At 44.6% G+C, this 20,112-nt stretch overlaps 1 pseudogene; it reads right to left on the reverse strand.

Annotated features, from left to right (window-relative positions):
• Positions 1 to 1,433: 1,433 nt before the first annotated feature.
• On the reverse strand, positions 1,434 to 19,902 carry LOC125085063 (splicing factor 3B subunit 4-like; annotated as a pseudogene).
• Between the last annotated feature and the right edge of the window lie 210 nt (positions 19,903 to 20,112).

The following is a 20,112-nucleotide window of genomic DNA, read 5'->3' on the forward strand; positions in this document are numbered from 1 at the left end:
AATCTGGTACCAACTTCATGGAGTTTTGGTGAAGATTTAATGAGATAGTTTATGTAAAGAGTGCTGTGTGCAAAGGCAATTATTATTGGCCATTATCTTGGTCAATTTTAGGTAGGGCAAAGGGTTAAGAATGGAAGTTTATGGAATGTCTGTCATGTTCCAGCCTCTGCACCAAGCTATCTATAGAAACCTTCATCTGAGTTTCCTTTTTCTTGTCCTACAGGTTTTCATAAAAGCCATCCTCTTTGGGAATGTAAACATTCTATGCCATTGAAATAACGTTTTGGGGGGGCAAAAGTGCTCTCTTTCATTAAAGACTGCCTTGTTTTAGTATTCTCCACTTACTTCCTGCTTGAGAATTCTTATATTAAATTAAAAAATTAAATTTAAATTGGAATACATTGGCACTGAAGTCAACAGATTTCTTTCACTTTCTAGAACTGTATGTGATACATGAAAGAGAATTCTCTCCTTGGACAGAGGCACATGACTCAGAGCCGGTTTCCATTTTGAATTTCAGTTTCCCTGTCCTGTGTATGATACTCATTCACTTCTGCTTAGAAATATTTTTTCTTAACAGTTTCAGAGGCTTACAAAACCTTGGGGGGCTTAAAAACTGGACACACTTTGTGCAGGACCAGCAGATGGCCTACCCTTATAGAGATGAGCTCATGGTGAGAAAAGGAACCGACAAAAACAAAGCATGACTCTTTCTTACAGGAAAGAAAGGGTAGTTGTGAGGCTGCTCATTGTTCCAAGCAGTTAGGTGTGGAAAGGCAGAAGGGAAATAGGACTGTGCTGTGCTCATCTGATAAACAGCCTGCTGTCTCAGCGTGCCAAATGCAAGGCATTGCCTGGGATACTTCGACGACAGTAACTAGCCTACACGGTCCATTGTGTGAATGCGCTTGTATGCATTGGAAGTAAAACTTTTCTTTTGGGAAAACCACAGTGACTTCCATTCAGTAACTTTGCCATGGACATTTTACGAATGATTTTCAATTCAGAAAAACTAAAAGATGCACCAACAAAAACATGATTTTAGCAGACACTGTGTAAGGTTGACGACCCAAAGTTGAATCAGACATAGACATTGCTCCACGAAAGCTTGCAATCTGGGGGTGTGAGGGTCACTTTTCCCCCAAGTTTAGTGGGATAATTGTTTTCATAAGATACAAATAAAGATTTATATCCTAGACATATACGCAAACTGCTCCATGACGACAGGGAAATCTTCTGGGGAAAGGACTCCAAGTTCCCCAATGTCAGAAAAGGTGTGGTGTCCATTTTTTTTTTTTTTTTCATAAACAAGGAGTTTATTTTCTCTGTGCATTTGCAAAACACTTAGGGCCAACATAGAAAAAAAAAATAAAACCTCCTGTTTAAAAAAAAAAAAAAATTACACCTAAGGAAAAAAAAAGTCCTGAGAGGGATTAGTGCCTTAGCCCTAGGGAGCTACAGCAACTCTGATTGGTCCAAGGAATTGAGAAGATATTGGGAAGATAGAACAGGAGGCAAGACAATGAAAAATTATTGCGAAGAGGGCCTCGAAGTGGACCACGAGGGGGAACTGAAGGACGGGGGGTGGGCCGGGGTGGAGGGAGGGGCCCCCGCTGGTAGCCGTAGGGTGGGGGTCGTGGAGGCCCAGTGTATCCATGAGGAGGCATCAGCGGAGGTGGTCCACGCATCCCATGTGGAGGCATAGGACCTGGGTGACCCATGGGAGATCCAAAAGGAGGCCCTCGAGGGGGCATGCCCATTGGAGGAGGTCCAGGATGAGGCATTCCAGGTGGTGGTCACAGTGGTGGCTGCCCCCCAGAGCCTGGAGGCCCAGCATGGGGGTGTCCTAAGCCATGAGGGCCATGGTGGACCAGCTGCATCTGAGACATCCCTGGATGGGGCATCCCACTCGGTGGGAATGGGTGAGGATATGAGTGTCCATGTCCAGCATGTCCAGCCCCTGGGGTTCCTGCTGATGGTGGGCCATGCCCTCCAGCCCCAGGAGGCATAGGTGGTGGTGGCATGGCTGGGGGTATCCCAGGTGGAAGGGCTCCAGGAGGCGGCACTGGGCACTTGTATCCTATTGGGGAAGGCCTCCAAAAACGATCCTTGGACAGGGGCGCCTAGGTGGCTCAGTTGACAAAGCATCTGACTTAGGATTTTGACTCAGGTTATGATGTCAGGGTCAAGAGACAGAGCTCCGCATCGGGCTCCGCACTCATCGTGGACTCTGCTTGAGGTGCTCTCTCCATCCTCCTTTTGCCCCTCCCCCACTCATTCACACTCAAATAAATAAATCTTAAAAAAGAAAGAAAGAAATGATCCTTTAACTGAAGTGAACACCGTCAATAAAGAAGGACTAGAGATTCAGGTGTAAGAGATTAAGGTTAAAGTAAGATTTTGGTGACTCCTTCCAATTAGCATTCTTCCTCATGAGATAAGTGTTAGCAAAACTATATTAATTGCTCGATAAACATCTTCTCAACAGTTCTGTGAATACATGTTTTAGGCTCTATTTTAAAGAATAGGAGGGGAACCTAGCTGGCTCCAATGGTGGAGCACACGACTCCTGATCTCTGAGACTGTGAATTTGAGCCCCATGTTGGGTGTAGAGATTACTTAAAAACAAAATCTTTTTTTTTTTTTAAAGATTTTATTTATTTATTTGACAGAGAGAGATCACAAGCAGGCAGAGAGGCAGGCAGAGAGACAGGAGGAAGCAGGCTCCCTGCTGAGCAGAGAGCCCGATGCGGGACTCGATCCCAGGACTCCGAGATCATGACCTGAGCCGAAGGCAGCGGCTTAACCCACTGAGCCACCCAGGCGCCCCACTTAAAAATAAAATCTTAAAGGGACACCTGGGTGGTCAGTCAGTTAATCATCTGCCTTTAGCTCAGGTCATGATCTCAGGGTCCTGGGATCAAGCCCCACATCGGGCTCTCTGCTCAGCAGGAAGCCTGCTTCTTCCTCTCTCTCTGCCTGCCTCTCTGCCTGCTTGTGATCTCTCTTTCTATCAAACAAATAAATAAAATCTTTTTTAAAAAAATCTTAAAAAGAGAGAGAGAGAATAAGTAAATGGGTCCCAGAGAAGGGAATACCGTGATTATTAAGCTCAGACTGTCCATCACATCCCACTCCTACAAATTTAATTTACTCTCCTTCCTGATTCCAGCTACCATGGAAGGCTTTTGCAGACCTATACTAGAATCAATCTCTTGTTGCCTCAGACTGCATATATACTTAAATTGTTTGAGGAGAGTTAAATTTAGGTTTTTAAAACTTCAGACATAATTGACACATAACCTTACATCAGTTTCAGGTGTAGAGCGTAATGACTGGATACTCGCCTACATTGTGAAATGATCACCAGAGTACAGCTAGTTAATACCTGAGGCTACACAGGGATACAGTGTTTTCTCTTGGGATGAGCTGTCCTAGTAACTTTCACATATATAGTACTGTGTAATTAACTATAGTGGCCATGCTGTATGCACCATCCCCAAGATTTATTTATTCTATAACTGTACATTCTGGCCGCCTTTCTTTTAGCTTTGTTTTCAGTTTCAATAAGACTGTATTTTTTAATTTCTCATTTTTAACTTTGAAACATTGAACCATAAACAGGAAATAATATGATATACACCACATTTTGAGTTCAAATCCATCTTCCCAAAATATATCCATTCGTTGTTCTTTTAGCAAGTGTATGGAAGTGGTAAACTCAGTCTTTGAGGATGTTTGTAATTTTTTTTCACTCTGGTACAACTGTATGGATGGGATTGAATTCTCGGATAACATTGACTCCGTTCTCTCAAAATGAAAGTAGCCTTGTGAGTGCCTTGAGTCACACATGAAGGAAGTATCTCCAAACATTGGGGTCAGCATGCTTATTTAAGGAGGCATGTAAAATGAATTTAGTGACCACATTGTGTCTTGCCCTTTGAGTCATTTACTAAAGTACTTGTTACAGAGTTCTCTCTCATGTTTTCCTCCTTTTCCCCGGCTCTTATGTTACTAACTTATGGACATTCATAAATTGAATGATTTGTTTTAGACACAAGCAGTCCCCTTCCTTAGGGAAAGGTCAAAACAAAATTTCCAGTTAAGTCTTGTGAGAAGAGAGAATGGTGTGGCAGAAAAGACACCAGACTTGGCCCGGGAGGACCCCTGTTTTGATATTTTAATGCACTGATGTTATATATTTCTAGGTGGAGGTTAAAATCTGACAAATGCTAACTTCCACAGTAAGGAGGAACGATTGGCAAGTCCACAGATGATGGCTTTGTGTACACTTTTAGATCAACTGGTCCTTGGGGTCTGAGCTTAAGCCAATAAGAAAAGATGTACATCATCCTTCTCCCTACACATCCGTGGGCATGTGGGATGTTGGTGTGACCCTTTCACCCCTCACCTCTTCTCTTTTATTTATACTCTCTAATTTCTATATGAAATAGTCATGAAAAAAATCAAGAGTCTGGGCTGGTCAAGGCCAAGGACTGAGGAGGTTTTAGAGTCTGTCTACCGCATACAGCCAAGACTGGACCCAGCCCAGAAACACGAGGGTGTCTTGGAGAAAATGGATGTGTGTAAATGTGAACCGAAAGATCTCTCCTGCCAAGCTCTGAAGCCCTTTGGGTCCAGGCTGCATAGCTGTAGGATTCCACCGGAATGAGAACTGTGGTGGAGGTGGGGAGGGGTGGGGACGGAAAAGCCATCTGGAGGCCATGGTTGCCTAGAGGCACTGGCAGAGCTCTACAGTGATGTCAGCATCCACATGAAGCTTGATCCCATCTGTGTGCCTCTCTCTTTATCTTGGCACCTAAGCTGAGAACTGTTGGCAGAGATGGGTAGTCTGACTACATCGATAGTCATGGGACAAAGCCATGACCGTTCCGTGTGGCAGAGCCTACCACGGCGTACACTTTATTGGCTCTCTTGGCTCCCAAGATCTCCATCCTCAAGCACCAAGCAGTACATCTGAGCTTATCATGAGAGCAGCGAACACTAACCTTGGAGACAGTTCAACATATATAAGCAGTTTTTTTTAAAATTTTTTTTATTTTTTATAAACATATAATATATTTTTATATATAAGCAGTTTTAAAAGCACCCTGAATATTGAGGGATAAGATGACCGTGAAGGTATGGATTGCCTACAAACTCTACCAGGAATGGATGGCGCATATTAATTTGGGCTGACAATCTAAATGTATTCTCATTTATTTAAATAAGCAAGCCGAGCCTAGGATATAAGGGTTATACTTCTGTAACCTACTTTCGTGATTTTTGGATCCAGCTGCCACGTGTTGAGAGGGATCCATAAATACATTTCAACGCCATTATCACCACGGTCCTGCCCCCACAGTCGACCTCCATCCTTATCTTGCTGCTCTGGCTGAGCTCAGGAACCATGCAGAGGGACTGGCTGACCATATAAACACGGAGCCTATTGAAGGGGAGTCCTTGTGGTGGCTGGTGAGATATAAGGATAGATCCCTTAGCTTTCTCTTTGATTTTCCAGACCCAAAGAAGAAGAACAATAAGCAGATTTCTATTAGTGTGACAGAGCATAAAGTTGCTCACCGTAATCATTCTTCCCCCCCTTCCCCAGGTGTAGGACTGACGCTGAACACAGCCCTTCCCTGTAACAATAAGTTTCCTAACCTTTGCTTATGCATGTAACCATGTCATTAAATTCATGCCAAAAGACTGGGAATGGAATTAAGAGGCTATCCTTTATCTCCTCAACACTCTTTTCCACTTTCCACTGACAGGAACCCATTACAACTGCACCTTGACCATGAACATGGTGGTAATGTCTGTCTAGGAGATGGTAGGAACCTGGTCTTTGGGGCTGAGCCAGGTTTTTCCATGTGAGAGAGATAAAGTCCACCTTCTTGGAACTATTATTGGGTCTTTCATTAAAGTTGCTTAGCTCTACCCTAAATAATACACTTAGCTTTCATTACTGTGTCCAGGGGGGAAATTCCATTCTTACTTGAAGTTTCTGAATCCATTTGACTTTTTCGATCTGTCTCCAGTGCCTCCAAGTTCTTGGCTTTCATTTATGTCATGATTTTGCTGCTATTTGCCTTTCTGTTCTTTTGTAAAGTTCTGACCTGAGCCAACAATAATTCATCTTTTTTTTTTTGAAAGAGAGAGAAAAAAAGAAAGAGAGAAGCAAGTGCATGCAAGCAGGGGGAAGGGAGCAGACTCCATGCTCAGTGAGGTGCCCGACGAGGGGCTCAATCCCACCACCCGGAGATCATGACTTGAGCCAAAACCAAGAGTCTGATGCTCAACTGACTGAGCCACCCGGATGCCCCCAGTAATTCATCTTAAAATATGAAGTAAGCAAGAAGAGATTTTACAGCGAAGGTAGAAATTGGGATGACGTTCCAGACTGTGAAGAAAATGAAAAACTCCCCCTGAAGCCAGCCAGGCTGTCCAGATTAGATAAAACCCATCATTCACCTCCTGTGGTGTCCTTAGAATGGTAATGGCTTGGAAGTAAGTTTTCATTCCCGAGAGCGGACTGTCCACCATGCAGTCTGGTCTATAGCACACTCCATTCTTTACGAAGGGTGGAATCACATGGCTTAATTAAAGTTTCATCTAGTTTCAGAATCAAAACTCAATGCAGATTCATTTCCCCTGAGTAGGCATTACACAAAAAATATGGACTTACCAGGCATTATTAAACTAAAACAAGATTTATTGTCCTGTAGCCAAATACCAGATACGCTGTGGAGGGAAAGGAAGGGTTTTGAGCCCTGGGAGTGTTGAGTCTCCTTTGGTCCAAGGAGGGACAGTGATTCTGTCTGTAGGTTCTTCAGCCTTCAGCACGATAGAACGAACGGTCTAGACCCAGAGCAAAGAACACGGAGCTCCCTTTTATGGGACTAACTGGGTGTAGTTGTGGATCTTTCCAGAACACTGAGGCCTTCGAGTGCTAGGCTACACCAACTCAAATAGCACACCGGTCCTCTCAAAGAATAGAACCAAACACCACTCCTACTTTTGCTTAAAGTTACTACTTGTCCCTAAATGAAATCCCTGCATGATAACACCTTCTATTATCTCCCATTTAAGTTGAGGCCTGTAGGCTTGAAGTCATTCAATGACACGCTGGTGACCATCTGGTGATGAAAAGAAATTTTATTACAAGCTAGCGGTTGCTGGGAGAACCTAGCATTCATAAAATGGGATTTCTGTAGGTTGATGGGAAGCAGATGCTCCCATGATCATAAAGAACGATCCAAAATATTATTTATTGACTACAAAACTTAAAATGTACCTTTATGATGGAGAGCTCTGGGGAACCCCCCTTAAGTGGAAGGTTCAAATTTGGCATTCCAAAAGGCGAAACCATCTGTCATAACATGCCTTCGGAAATATGTAATATTTCCGCCAGAAAAGTCTAGCTCAAGTGTAATCGTGAGGAAGAGCCAGAGAAATTCAGAATGGGAGACATTCTGTAAGGAAGTTCATGTGAATCTTAAAGACAGTAACAAAAATCCATGTCACAAAAAGAATAGCTTTAGAGCAACTGTGTAGTTTGAAGAGACATAATAAATCCGAAGTATGAACACTGATTGAATCTTAAATTTAAAATACAAAGCAATAGTTATAAATTTGGGGGGAAGCAATTCTGGGCCAAGAAACGGGGAATATTAGAGGGGCGCTTCGGTGGTGCAGCTGGTTAAGCATCTGCCTCTGGCTCAGGTCATGATCTCAAGGTTCTGGGATCAAGTCCCTCATGGTGGGGTTCCCTGCTCAGCGGGGAGTCTGGTTCTCCCTCTGCCCCAGCCCCCTCCCACTTGTGTGCACATTCTCTCTCTCTCTCTGTCTTCTCTGTGTCTCAAATAAATAAAATCTTTTTGAAAAAATGCAGTTGTAGATGATATGAAACTAACTTAGGTGAGGTAGTGAGAATGTGTATGCACGCACATGTGTGTGCCTGGGTATGTGTAGAGAGGGAGGAATTAGGAAGGCAGGAAACATTCGTTGAATCTAGGTAAAATGCATATGGGAGTTTATTATTGCATTTTTAAATTTTTTAATTTTTAATTTTTTAATTTTTAAAAAATTAGAAGTTGGTGAAAACACACAAGGATCTGGAAATTGATCCTCCTTAGTCTTTGCGAAGGTTCAAGCACCCCCCAGAGGGACGCAGTCACTCTGTCACCCACACTTCTGACTCCTTGCCTTTTGCCTTTCTAATGCCCTGGAGACTGAGCTCTTTCCTTCTGGCTCCCAAGACACTTAGAATTTACCTTCTGCTTACGCCAATGTTTGCAGACCCAGTTCCTAGAGAGAATGGAGGAATGGTGCCTAGGAAACAGGGCAGTTTGCTTGTGAAAATATGTTACCAGAAAGGGAACAGAGGCATCTGGCAAGTGAGTTTGAACTTAAAAAACCAGCTTTAGCCAAGAGGTAGAGAAGGTGAATTCCTGGTCTCTTCTTTCCAGACATTTTCTCCTGCCATTTCAGCATTCCCTCAGCAAATGTTCTCATTACCTGGATTGGTATTTCTCCACACTGTTTCTGAGCCCCCACCATGCCCCAGGCAGCACACTGGCATTATGGGAATATGTGAGATGACCCATGTCCTCAAGCCATAACCTCACCTATTCTGAGTTTCCCATTGAGTAAAAGAAATAAGGTAAAACTTCTTGAGTTGACCCTCTGAGGTCAGGGGGAGACAGGTGGAAACTAATTCTAAATCCAGTGGCATCATCTGAGGTATTGTTGTGGGGTGGGGGATGAAGGCTGGCTTCAAGAACAGCCCAGAGAGATTTCTGATCATACAGTGCCCACTGTTCCCTCTGCTCTTGTGTTACAGGCAAGATAAGAACACCAGGCCAAGATAACAGAACCCAGTGTCCTGATACTGAGATAAGGAAGAGACCAGAAGCTCTGGGAAGAAAGGTATCTCTTCAGAGAGCAGGAGGGATTCCATATAAGCAAAGTCTGTGGACCAAAAGACCAGGTGAGTTGCTCCAGGCCTGGCATGGAGGTGACCATGAGCTCCAAGGCCCATGGCCAGGGAAGTCAGCCTGCCTAATTCCCAAGGCGTCCTTGTGTTCTACGGAATGAAGCAGAATAGGAGGGCAGCCTGAGTGGAACTGTTAGTAAGCTTGGGGAAGATAGTGTTTATATGAGTCACATGGACATGAGCCAAGAACATGAAATGAATTTCCAGCTAAAAGTTAAACTTTTTCCAGAGATAATGATGGTTATACATTATTAAGTGACCATTAGAGGCCATGTATAAATGATGAATATTCCACTCACCTTCTCCATAAAGTACACGAAAGTGAGTCTCATTATCGCATTTACCCAAGATGGAGGGAGTAATTTCCCACATCAAAATTGAAAGTTATGGAGCTAATACGAAGAACCCACATTGTGGTCCTGACCGCAACGTTATTCTTTGAGTTGATCCTTTATTTGCTCAGCATTTGGTTACCATTTAGTTGTGAGAGCACAAAAATTATTAACTTACAAGTGTTCCAAAATATTACCACACCCTCCTCAAACTTACCCACTAACGGGTTTTGTCTCTTCCTGTTCCTTCCCCTCAGATCAAGGAAGTGGGCAGATGCATATGCTTGTTTGGATTTGGAAGAAATTGTTCTAAGAGTTGTTCTAAGAGTTTAGAGAAAGGGAAACAGGAGGATCTGTGGTGTGAGGGGGAACTGGATGTGGGAGGAAGTGAGAGTCAACCTCAGGGGATTTGGAAGAGTCACTTTTATCCACTTTTTTTTTTTCCTACAGGAACCAGAGAAAACAGGCTAGGCACTGCTCCTCCCCAGGAAAGAAAGTTCTGGAGCAGGAGACTGCAAACATCCCAGGGCTACACAGAGCAGAAAGCTCCCCAAGGGAAATGTGACCTTCACGGACCTTCACAGACGTTAGTGAGACTAAAAAATCATAATACACTTGGTGAGATTAGATTTCCTGTAGAAAATGGCAAAATGACAAATTTGTGTCCAGATCAAAAGTGCCTGGGCCTCTTGTCAACACAGAGACAAAGGGTGATGAGGAAATTCGATTAAAAATTTATAGACCACGTTAGAAGGGTGCTGGGTTAACGTGGATGAAGACATTGGGGATTGGAGTCAAGTTTTTACAAAGACCACCCAAAGCTAGAGAAGTCTCACATGGGAATCTGGATTATCTTTTGAAATCACAACTGATATTATACAGAGCCTCTTGCTTGCCCTCCCTCTTAGGACAGCAGTTCATCCCTGGGAACTCCGTCAGGTGGACACGTCCATGGAGACAGGGAAACTGTTGGGCGTAACTCTGCCATGATGGTTGGCAGTTGGCAGAATGGTGTGGAGCTTCCAGGTGTCACAGTGGCCAATTCAGACAATGAGCCGAACTGAAAGTTGCGATCAAGCCTTTCATCACCTACTGTGACAGCACAAGCAAGAGTCCTCCAAGAGAAGCACCAGCTCCCTCTCTCACTTTCCATGTTTTCCCATTGAACAGCCTTGTGGGGAGATCAGATGACATAGCATGCACTGCAGATGGGAAAAGCCATCTTGGTGCTGATGGATCCCAGACTAAGGGTTCCTGCCTCTTTAGGACTCAGAGGTAGGAAAATGAGGAAGGGACAGGAATGAGAAAGTACTGAGTAAGAGTGGAAAAAGTGCCTTGGTCAAGACCCCGGGCCAAGGAGGTCAGTGCCTCAGCTGGGACCCCCTGAGGAGGCGTCTGGGCTGAGATGCACGCCAACAGAATGGGAAGTGAGATGGGGAAGGTGGAAAAGCCAATCTAAGGTTAACTTAAAAGCAAGTGATTGCTGGAGTGACCTGGAGATCAATCCCCAGTGGGGAGCCTTTGAGAAACTGCAGAGAACACACATCAGAATTGTCCAAAGAGGGGCAAGAATTCTTTTCTTCCTCAGGAGTGGAGGATCATTCCTGAGCCCTTACTCCCCGGTTCTTGCTGCCTTTCTTAAGCACAGACTGAATAGAAGGGGAACGGAGGCTCCCAGGTGGAACGTTGCAGGAAACCATCGCCCTGAATGGACACTGTCCGCAGGTGTCATTTGCCATGAGCCAGGTCCAAATAGCACCTACTCTAGGGAACCTGGCCTTAAAGATGGAAAAACAAAGGCAATTACCCTGCGCCTTATCGAATTGGGTCTTTAAGAATTATAAATCATCGTAAAGGTGTAAAAAACACTGTGCCTTTTTGAGAAAATCTGGTAGCTTCTCAGAGGTTGTGGATGGCACTTATGGTTTCTGGGACTCGTATGTCAGGGGCTGGCCACACATCCAGGGGAAGGGGAAGGACTTTTATACAATTCTCAAGCCTTCTACGAAGTGCTTAGGAGTGCGGTTTGGGACATCAGACCCACATGGGGCTTGGAAGGATCAAATGAGTATTTGGCCCTCCATGTTTCCACTAATTTTACTGTGGCTAAAAATAATTCAAGAGGAAGAAGGGACGAAAGATGAAACATGTCAGAGAACAACATCAAAGAGGGAAGTCAGTTTTGGAGATGGCAATCTAGGCCGAGATATGAAGCTCACATGGGTGTGACTCAGCTCGTTGAGTTAGAGTACCCCACCAACTCTAGAGTACCCCACCTACTCTATAGTCCTAGAGATGCAGGATGGACACCATACTTTTGGTCACGGACTTTCTCAGGTAAGTTGGACCTTACGTCTTTTAATTTGCTTCCAAATGTAATTTAATTTGTCCTCCCAGAGAGATGGGAGGAAGAGTTGTGTATCCATCTTTGGTGGGGACATAGGGCACAGTTTTGTTTTTTGTTTTTTGTTTAAAAGGACAAGTGACAAAGTACACTGTGAGGTAGAAACAACCCATCTCTTCTGGCTGTTGAAGGGATTCGTTTTTGAGGCAGGTTGTACCTGTGGAGGAAGCCATCTTGTTGTCCCCCACAAAAAGATGATCATGAGAGGCTACAGAGGCTGGAGTGACAGACTGTGCGGCCCCTTAAGGGGAGCTAAAGTGGGAGGACCCCCAGTGAATGGTGCTTCTTCTCAGATGGGAAGATCAGCGACCCAGGGCAGGACTTTGGCTTTGAGGAAATGTGATGGAAGAAATTCAACCTACCTTTACAGCACTTGGGAATGGATTCTGCCTTAATTGATGTCCGTCCTCCACACATACAGTCCTCACCCCCGCCGCCCCTACTAGAGGGCGCTGGGGTCACCTGCCCCTCTTGTGGCTGGGTTAGAACAGTGGTGGTCCAGTCTAGGAAGCAGAAGAGATACTGTCCATGTATCCAAGATACCAGGCTGGGTAAGAAACCCCTCCAGAGTCTCTGCAGGCACAGAAGCCCCATAGTACTTCTCAGCTTTAAATTCATAATTGTTCTCAGAGATGGGTAGACCAGAAGCTTAGGTCTTGAGGATGCCCTAGATTTACGGTCCGTTATTTTTCTTCCTGGGCTACGTCATGATAGAGGCATCACCAAGCCTGTGAAGCTAGAATACCTAAACTGGGCAAGAAGATGAGATTAGTGGACTCTCAAGCTGAATGGCAATTTTCTGTCAACCTGGTTCCTTCCCCTTGGATCATCCCATAATTCATCTCCAGAGGTTTCACATGCAAATGGGAATCAGAAGCATCCATATAAAAAAAACCAGTTGAGTACTGCTGGTACTATTTTCCATGTCTTCTTTCCAGATGGGAAAAGGTAGAGATTGGTCTACACCTTTGTGTGGGTGATGAAAGGTGCCTCCAGGTGTGGGCAACTGCTTCTATAAATGGCCCCAGTTCCTTTTATTTGATGACTTTTAATCAGATAAAAATTACTTTTTTATTTGATTACTTTTAAGAAATAAAATAAAATTAAATTAAAATTTAATTTTAATTAAGTTTAAAATTAAATTTTTAAAAAATTTTATTTAATTTTATTTTTTTCATTCTTTAAAAATTTAAATTCAATTAATTAACATAGGATGTAGTATTGGTTTCAGAGGTAGAGGTCAGGGATTCATCAGTCTTATGTAACATGCAGTGCTCATTACATCACATGCCCTCCTTAATGTCCATCATCCCACCCCCTCACCCCCCACTCCTCCAGCAACCCTCCGTTTGTGTCCTATGACTGAGTCTCTAATGGCTTATCTCCCTCTCTCATTTCATCTTGTTTTAGTTTTTCCTCTCTTCCCCTATGATCCTCTGTTTTATTTCTTAAACTCCACAGATGAGTGAGATCATATGATAATCATCTTTCTCTGACTTATTTCACTCAGTGTAATACCCTCTAGTTCCATCCATGTTATTGCAAATGGTAAGATTTCAATTTTTTTAAAAATTTTATTTATTTATTTGACAGACAGAGATCACAAGCAGGCAGAGAGGCAGGCAGAGAGAGAGGAGGAAGCAGGCTCCCCGCTGAGCAGAGAGCCCGATGCGGGGCTCGATCCCAGGACCCTGAGATCATGACCTGAGCCAAAGGCAGAGGCTTTAACCCACTGAGCCACCCAGGTGCCCCAGTAAGATTTCAATTTTGATGGCTGCATAGTATATATATATATATATATATATATATATATATATATATATATATATATATCTCACATCTTCTTTATCCCTTCATCTTTTGATGGACATTGGGGGTCTTTCCATGGTTTGGTAATTGTAGACATTGTCTCTATAAACATTGGGGTACAGGTGCCCCTTTGGGTCCCTGCATTTGTATCTTGCCTCAATTTTGAGAAGTATCTCCTGATGATCTATATTTAGTTGCAAAATCATTTGTTCCATTCTTGAGAATTAAGGTGAAAGTTCACATTTTTCTCATTAAACAACAACATCAAAAATTCTCAGTACAGAGGAAGTCAGTACTAAGAAAGTGTTTTGTTCCACTTTTTCTAGTCCATTTTTTCCCTGGAACTGGAGAATTGGAGGACCTGTAACCAGGAAACGGAATATCAAACTAACTGTACCAATACATGAATCCAAATTGAGGTACTGAATGGAATGTTCGACTTTTAGAAACGGAATCATGGCTGCCCACCCGGTGGTGGTCTCTCTCTTTGAGAAGCTTTTTTCTTCCTTTTTTTTTTTAATCTCACGCATTTTTTAAATTGAAGTATAACTAACTAACATACAGAGTTAGATTGGTTTCAGATGTACAGTTTAACAATTCAACAATTCTGTACTTTTCTCAGCGCTCATCACGGCAAGTGGACCCTTAATCCCCTTTGTCTGTTACTCACACCCCCATCCACCTGCCCTCCAGCCACCGTTGTTTTCTGTATTTAAGAGTCTGGGGGGGTCTTATTTGTCTGTTTTTACTTTTCTGTTCTTTTGTTTCTTTTGTTTTGTCTCTTAAACTCGTGTTTGAGTGAAATTACATGGTATTTGTCTTTCTCTGTCTGATTCATCCCACTTAGCATAAACCCTCTAGCTCCATCCATGTTGTTGCAAATGGCAAGATTTCATGTTTTCTTATGGCTGAGTAATATTCCATTGTGTGTGTGTGTACCCTAGCTTTGTTATCCGTTCATCTGTCAATGGACACGAGGATTATTTTATTTTAAATTTCTTCCTATTTTGTCATTTAGTCCCATAGTCCATGAATCTTCATTAATAACCCCCTGTAGGGGCACCTGGGTGGCTCAGGTGTTAAGCGTCTGCCTTCAACTCAGGTCATGATCCCAGAGTCCTGGGATCGAGTCCCACATTGGGCGCCTTGCTCAGCGGGAAGCCTGCTTCTCCCTCTCCCTCTCCCTCTCCCACTCCCCGTGATTGTGTTCCCTCTCACTGTCTCTCTCTTTGTCAAATAAATAAAATCTTTAAAAAAAAAAAAACCCTCACATAAGGCCCACCTCTTCTAGAAACTGGGAGTGGGGTGGTGAGCAAGTCCCACTCATGCAGAGTTGATTGCCTTGTGATTTCCTGAAAGCTCTGTGAGTCTTCCCGCCACGTGGACAACCCTCTCCTCCTTCAGGATGCTTCCACATCGCACCCATCTGTTTCCTCTCCACACATTCATTTCTCGCATAACAGCAGCCACTCCATGTCTCACCCCTCAAACTCCGCCACAGTCCAGACCCAGTTTTGGTTGCACTTCCTGCACAAAGCCTTCTTCCTGCACTCTGTAGTCCAGTGTTGGTCCTTACCCTTCTCAACCTTTCCAAGGTAGCTCCTCTCAGTTGCTTTAGCAAGTGCTTGAGCCCCTCCAGTTGTCCATGGGAAGGTTCCCCATATCGTGTTCTAATTGTCTTGGGACATAATATCACACGACTCTCACGCTAGATGACAAAGCCCATGAAAGCAGGAACCAGGCTGCATCTCTTTCTGCAAGCGCCTTGGTACTCAGCCTTTCATTTGCTTGCTCACTTCAGCCTTCCGTCTACGAGCAGTCAGGGAGCCCCAGCTGTGGGTGGGACTCGATTGGCCAGACCCTGAAGGAGCAAAGAAAGATGGAGGCCGTTGGCGTCAAGAACTCTCAGCTGTGGGCTGAGCAGCAGACTGAACGGACAGCCATAATGGAGGGATTAACAAAAGCCAAGCAGCCAAGGTGCACAGCAAACACTAACTCCGGGATAGTTGATCTGACTCGATTCCACTGCACAGAAGCAAAGCTTCCTATGAGTCGCGACATTCATCTTGCCTTCATGTCTATTTGCCAAAATTTTACCTGCCTTGAGCCATCTCTGCCTGACAGTGTGTTACATTTTCCTTCCAACACTTACCTCACGTTCCACATTAGAGCATCTGAAGGGCTCACGACAGCCAATAAAAAAGGTAAAACACAAATGCCCTAAATCTGGACTCCACCCGAACCTGCCAAGTCAGAGTCTATGGGAGTGAGACCCCGGCATGGGTCACTGTTACTTCTTTTCTCATTTCACTCGTTCATGGGAAAGTCCTTGATAGCATCTTCTTCCAGTAGAGGGCTGCTTTGTCTACACTGATAATCTGTTGGTCTGTGTAGGCGCCTTCCTGAATGATCTCGGCTCCACCTCCCAGAGAACTTGCTGCCGCTGCTCCATCAGCACCTGCCGCCTCACCGGGCCCTCTGAGGTGAGGGAGGTGGCCTCTCTCCTTACACCTCCTGCACTGACCTCTGCGGGCTTTCAGCTTTTCTCCTGCAGCCTCCTCACCTCCCTCAGCCTCCACAGAATCGAAGAGAGTCAGGGCCTGGCTCTGGGTTAGGCTTTGGCTGAAGGGAATGCGGTGGCCGGTTTGACCTTCTACGCAGACCACTGACACTTTTCCCATATTGGCAATAGGGCGGTTATGCTTTTTTATCATCTCTGTGTTCATGGAATAGCACTTCTAATTTCCTTCAAGAGTTTATCTTTTGCATTCACAGTGTGGCTGTTTGGCACAAGAGACCTAGATTTTGGCCTATCTCAGCTTTCAGCATGCCTTTCTCATGAAGCTGAATCATTTCTAGCTTTGGACTTAAAGTGACGGGTGCATAACCCTTCCTTTTGCTTGAACACTTAAGGGCCATTGTAAGGGTATGAATTGGGTGAATTTCAATTTTGTTGTGTCTCAGGGAGTAAGGAGGCCCGAGAAGGAAGCAGATAGGAATGGCTGGTCGGTAAAGCTGTCAGGACACACACCTTGACATTGGGAGAAGGAAGGGAAGAATGAAGTCGGGGGGAACAAGATGGGGAGATGTGGACTCCGGGAAAAAACTGAGGGTTTTAGGGGGAGAGGGTGGGGGGGATGGGTGAGCTTGGTGATGGGTATTAAGGAGGGCACGGATTGCACGGAGCGCTGGGTGTTATACGCAAACAACGAATCATGGAACTACGTCAAAAACTAATGATGTACTGTATGGGGACTAACATAACCTAATTAAAAAACAAAAAAGAACACGCACCTTGATTAAGCTTGCCATCTTACACAGGGGTGGTTTGTGGTGTCTCCCCAAATGACAACAATAACATCAAAGACTGCTGATCCACAGATCACCATAACAGACCGAATGCAGTGAAAACCTTTGAAATAGCGTGTGAATTACCAAAATGTGATGCAGAGATGGGGCGTGAGCACATGGTCTTGGGAAAACGGTGGGGATAGACTCGCTTTGACGCAAGGTTTACAGCAAAACTTCCATTTGTAGAAAAGGCAGTATCCATGCAGGGCAAGAAAGCAAAGAACAATAAAAAGACGTTTGCCTCTACAGATATCTGTTGAATGAATCCGTGAACTCAGATGGAGTAACATTCTTATAAACACACATAGACCGATGTCACTATCTTATCTATGATGGTTCATGGGTAGATGCTAGTTTCAAACCACAGGTCCCAAACTTTGCTGTACCTCAGGATCACCTGGGGATGCCCACGTGAAACCCTGTGTCAGGGAAGGCACTATGTGTGGGCGTGATGAAGAAAAACCTGCATTTTCTAAGGATTCCCAAGTGATTCCAAAGTGTGGCCAAATTTGAGAACTACCCTTCCAGAACCTGTTCAGTGCAGCTGATGAGTGTCTGGAGGATGACTGCTCACATTAAGTAATGATCTTTGTAACATATACTATAAAGTAAATACAGTGCTTGGGTTTCTAAAAGAACAAGTTTATGTACGTACTTTAAGGAACCAGTCTTTTTTTTTTTTAACATTTTATTTATTTATTTGACAGAGAGAGAGAGAGAGATCACAAGTAGGCAGACAGGCAGGCAGAGAGAGAGGGAGAAACAGGCTCCCTGCTAAGCAGGGAGCCCGATGCGGGGCTCGATCCCAGGAACCTGAGATTATAACCTGAGCTGAAGGCAGAGGCTTAACCCACTGAGCCACCCAGACGCTCTAAGGAACCAGTCTTACAGCTATCTGTGTTCGTATTGAGTTAATTATAAATGTTGTGAAGGGTAATTCCAAAGGAGTGAATGATTTAAAAGCCTGCGGTGTGCACTGTGTGAACTTGACTGTGGCCTGACATTCTTACGAGTGTTCCAGAGGCTAGGACTCCAAAGAGTTTATCTGCCAGTGGGAAACACCATCTAACAACAGGAACCGAAGCCCAGAAAGTGCAAGGAGGGTGAAGCCCACCTAGGAAAAGGTAACAGTCGAAAGAATAGAAAAATCAGCTCATGGGACAAAAATTGTGGATTGCTGGTACTCCTAGGAATTTAATAGTAGGATATAAGGTGAAACATTATGTTCTATATTGTGACAGAAACCCCAGGACATGGTACTAATAGAAGCAAAAAAAAAAAAAAAAAAAAAAAAAAAAAGTGATGGGAGGGGGACACGTGGGTGCATTCCCTATTAGCAGTAACAGTCACCTGCTATCACTATGCGCACACGCCCTGATGTTCTCTGCGTGTTCTCATGATTCATCTCTCTCTAGCAACTCTGTAAAGTAAGTAAGATTGTTTCCACTTGCCAGATGATGAAACGGAGGCTCAAAGAGTTTCATTTCCTAAGGTAATAAAATCGGAGCCAGGATTCAAATTCAGATCTGGGTCTGATGTTCCCATCCTGTGCATCGCATGGAACCGTGGGAGCCGTCCCTCCCCTGCATGCTCACTGCTGCCCATAGCTTGATTTTAAGAGAACAGGATTACCAGTTCATGAGGTTCCCGAACAGAGCCCAGGCCCTCTGCCCCTGAGGTTGCCTGAGGCAGCTGGGTGGAGACCGGGAGAGATTTGATCTCCTACGCTTGAGGAAGCTGGAAAAGCTTAGGAAGATTTGCTAGCACAGATTTGGATAAATGACGGTAAACGGAGCGTGTAAGGACCTCTGACATCAGCTTCTCCCCCCGCTTGAAAGCAGTTTAGCCTTAGAATGTTCCTCTGGAATCCAGAGAAGATGTTTGTTCCCATATTTGCAGAAATACTTAAGGAGAGAGAAGGCAGTGTGTAGACTGTCTCCTTGGACATTTTTAGAACTTCCGCCAGCCATGGCTGAGGGCAGGCTCTTGCTGGCCTGTTATGCCGAGCTCCCGTGACTCATGGCTATGTCCTCGCTGTCCCTGCCAGCTGCTCCCCCTGCATCCCTGGCTTGCATCACTAGCTTTCCTCACTCATAACTCAGCCCCCACTCCACTTTCTACAGATTGCGTCACACGAGTGGCTTATGGGTGAGGCAGCATTTCACTGAGGCAGGTCCAGGGCAGAAACTTGTGTGCCACTATGACCACAGTCTCCTCTTCCTTCAGCTCTATGGCTCTCAAGACACCACTTCCACTGCCTTTTCTCTCCATGTGCTCCCCCCTCTCCCGGCTTGACTTCTCTGTGCCTGCAGGCTGTCCACGCACCCCGTCAGGTTACCCCTGGACCCCCATGTTAGAATCTTTCCACCCCGCCGTGTTCTTTCTCCACCTGAGCACCTGCCAGGGTCAAAACTCCACACCATCCAACTGCCTGCATCTCTACTCCTACAACCTATTGTGGAAGCATGCCCATGCTTGCACTCGTGCACGCACACGCTATGCAAACTGACATGACTATAATTCCTTATATCTGATCTGAGCTGAATATTCACCACCACTTAACAGTCCTTTGTATTTGAGCCATATATTAGGCCATGTATTAGAGCCATATATAATGCCTATGTATATTAGGCATTATAGTATTACTCTGGAATCGGATATTTTTTTTGAAAAATCACTTCTCCTTTGTCATTGTCTTCAGATTTTCCTCTAACCATTCCTTTGCAGGCACGAATGTGGTCTTGCCTTTCTCCTCCTGTCATTTAAAGGTTTCCCAAAGTTCTGTTTTAATTCTCCGAACTTCCATTGTGTTCATTTTCTTATGCTTCCGTGATACCCGCCGTCATCTGCGGCCAGCAGCTCTATTTTAATCTCTACGGCAAGTCTTAGTAGAGTTTTCAGTTAGAGCCTTCTACTAACCTACGTACCTGGCTTGAACCACGACGGAAACAATACTCACCTCGCAGGTGTCTGGGGATGTTGAGAGGATTGAAGGTGATGGCATGCATGGAGTGCAGCTTCTGAAACAAGGAAGGGCTCCATAAATGAGAATTATTGCTCTGTTCTATATAGAGGTCAGATTCCCGAGTTTTCCGTAACTAGCAGAGCACCTAGCAGAGCCATAGGTGTGATGCAAGAGATAGCTGACGTGAGTGGGGAAAGAGCCCTGCCTATTCACTGGACCTGGTAGGTTGTTTCTAGACCCCAGTTCTGACCAT

Source organism: Lutra lutra, chromosome 14, assembly GCF_902655055.1.
Source record: "Lutra lutra chromosome 14, mLutLut1.2, whole genome shotgun sequence".
Lineage (NCBI taxonomy): Eukaryota > Metazoa > Chordata > Mammalia > Carnivora > Mustelidae > Lutra > Lutra lutra.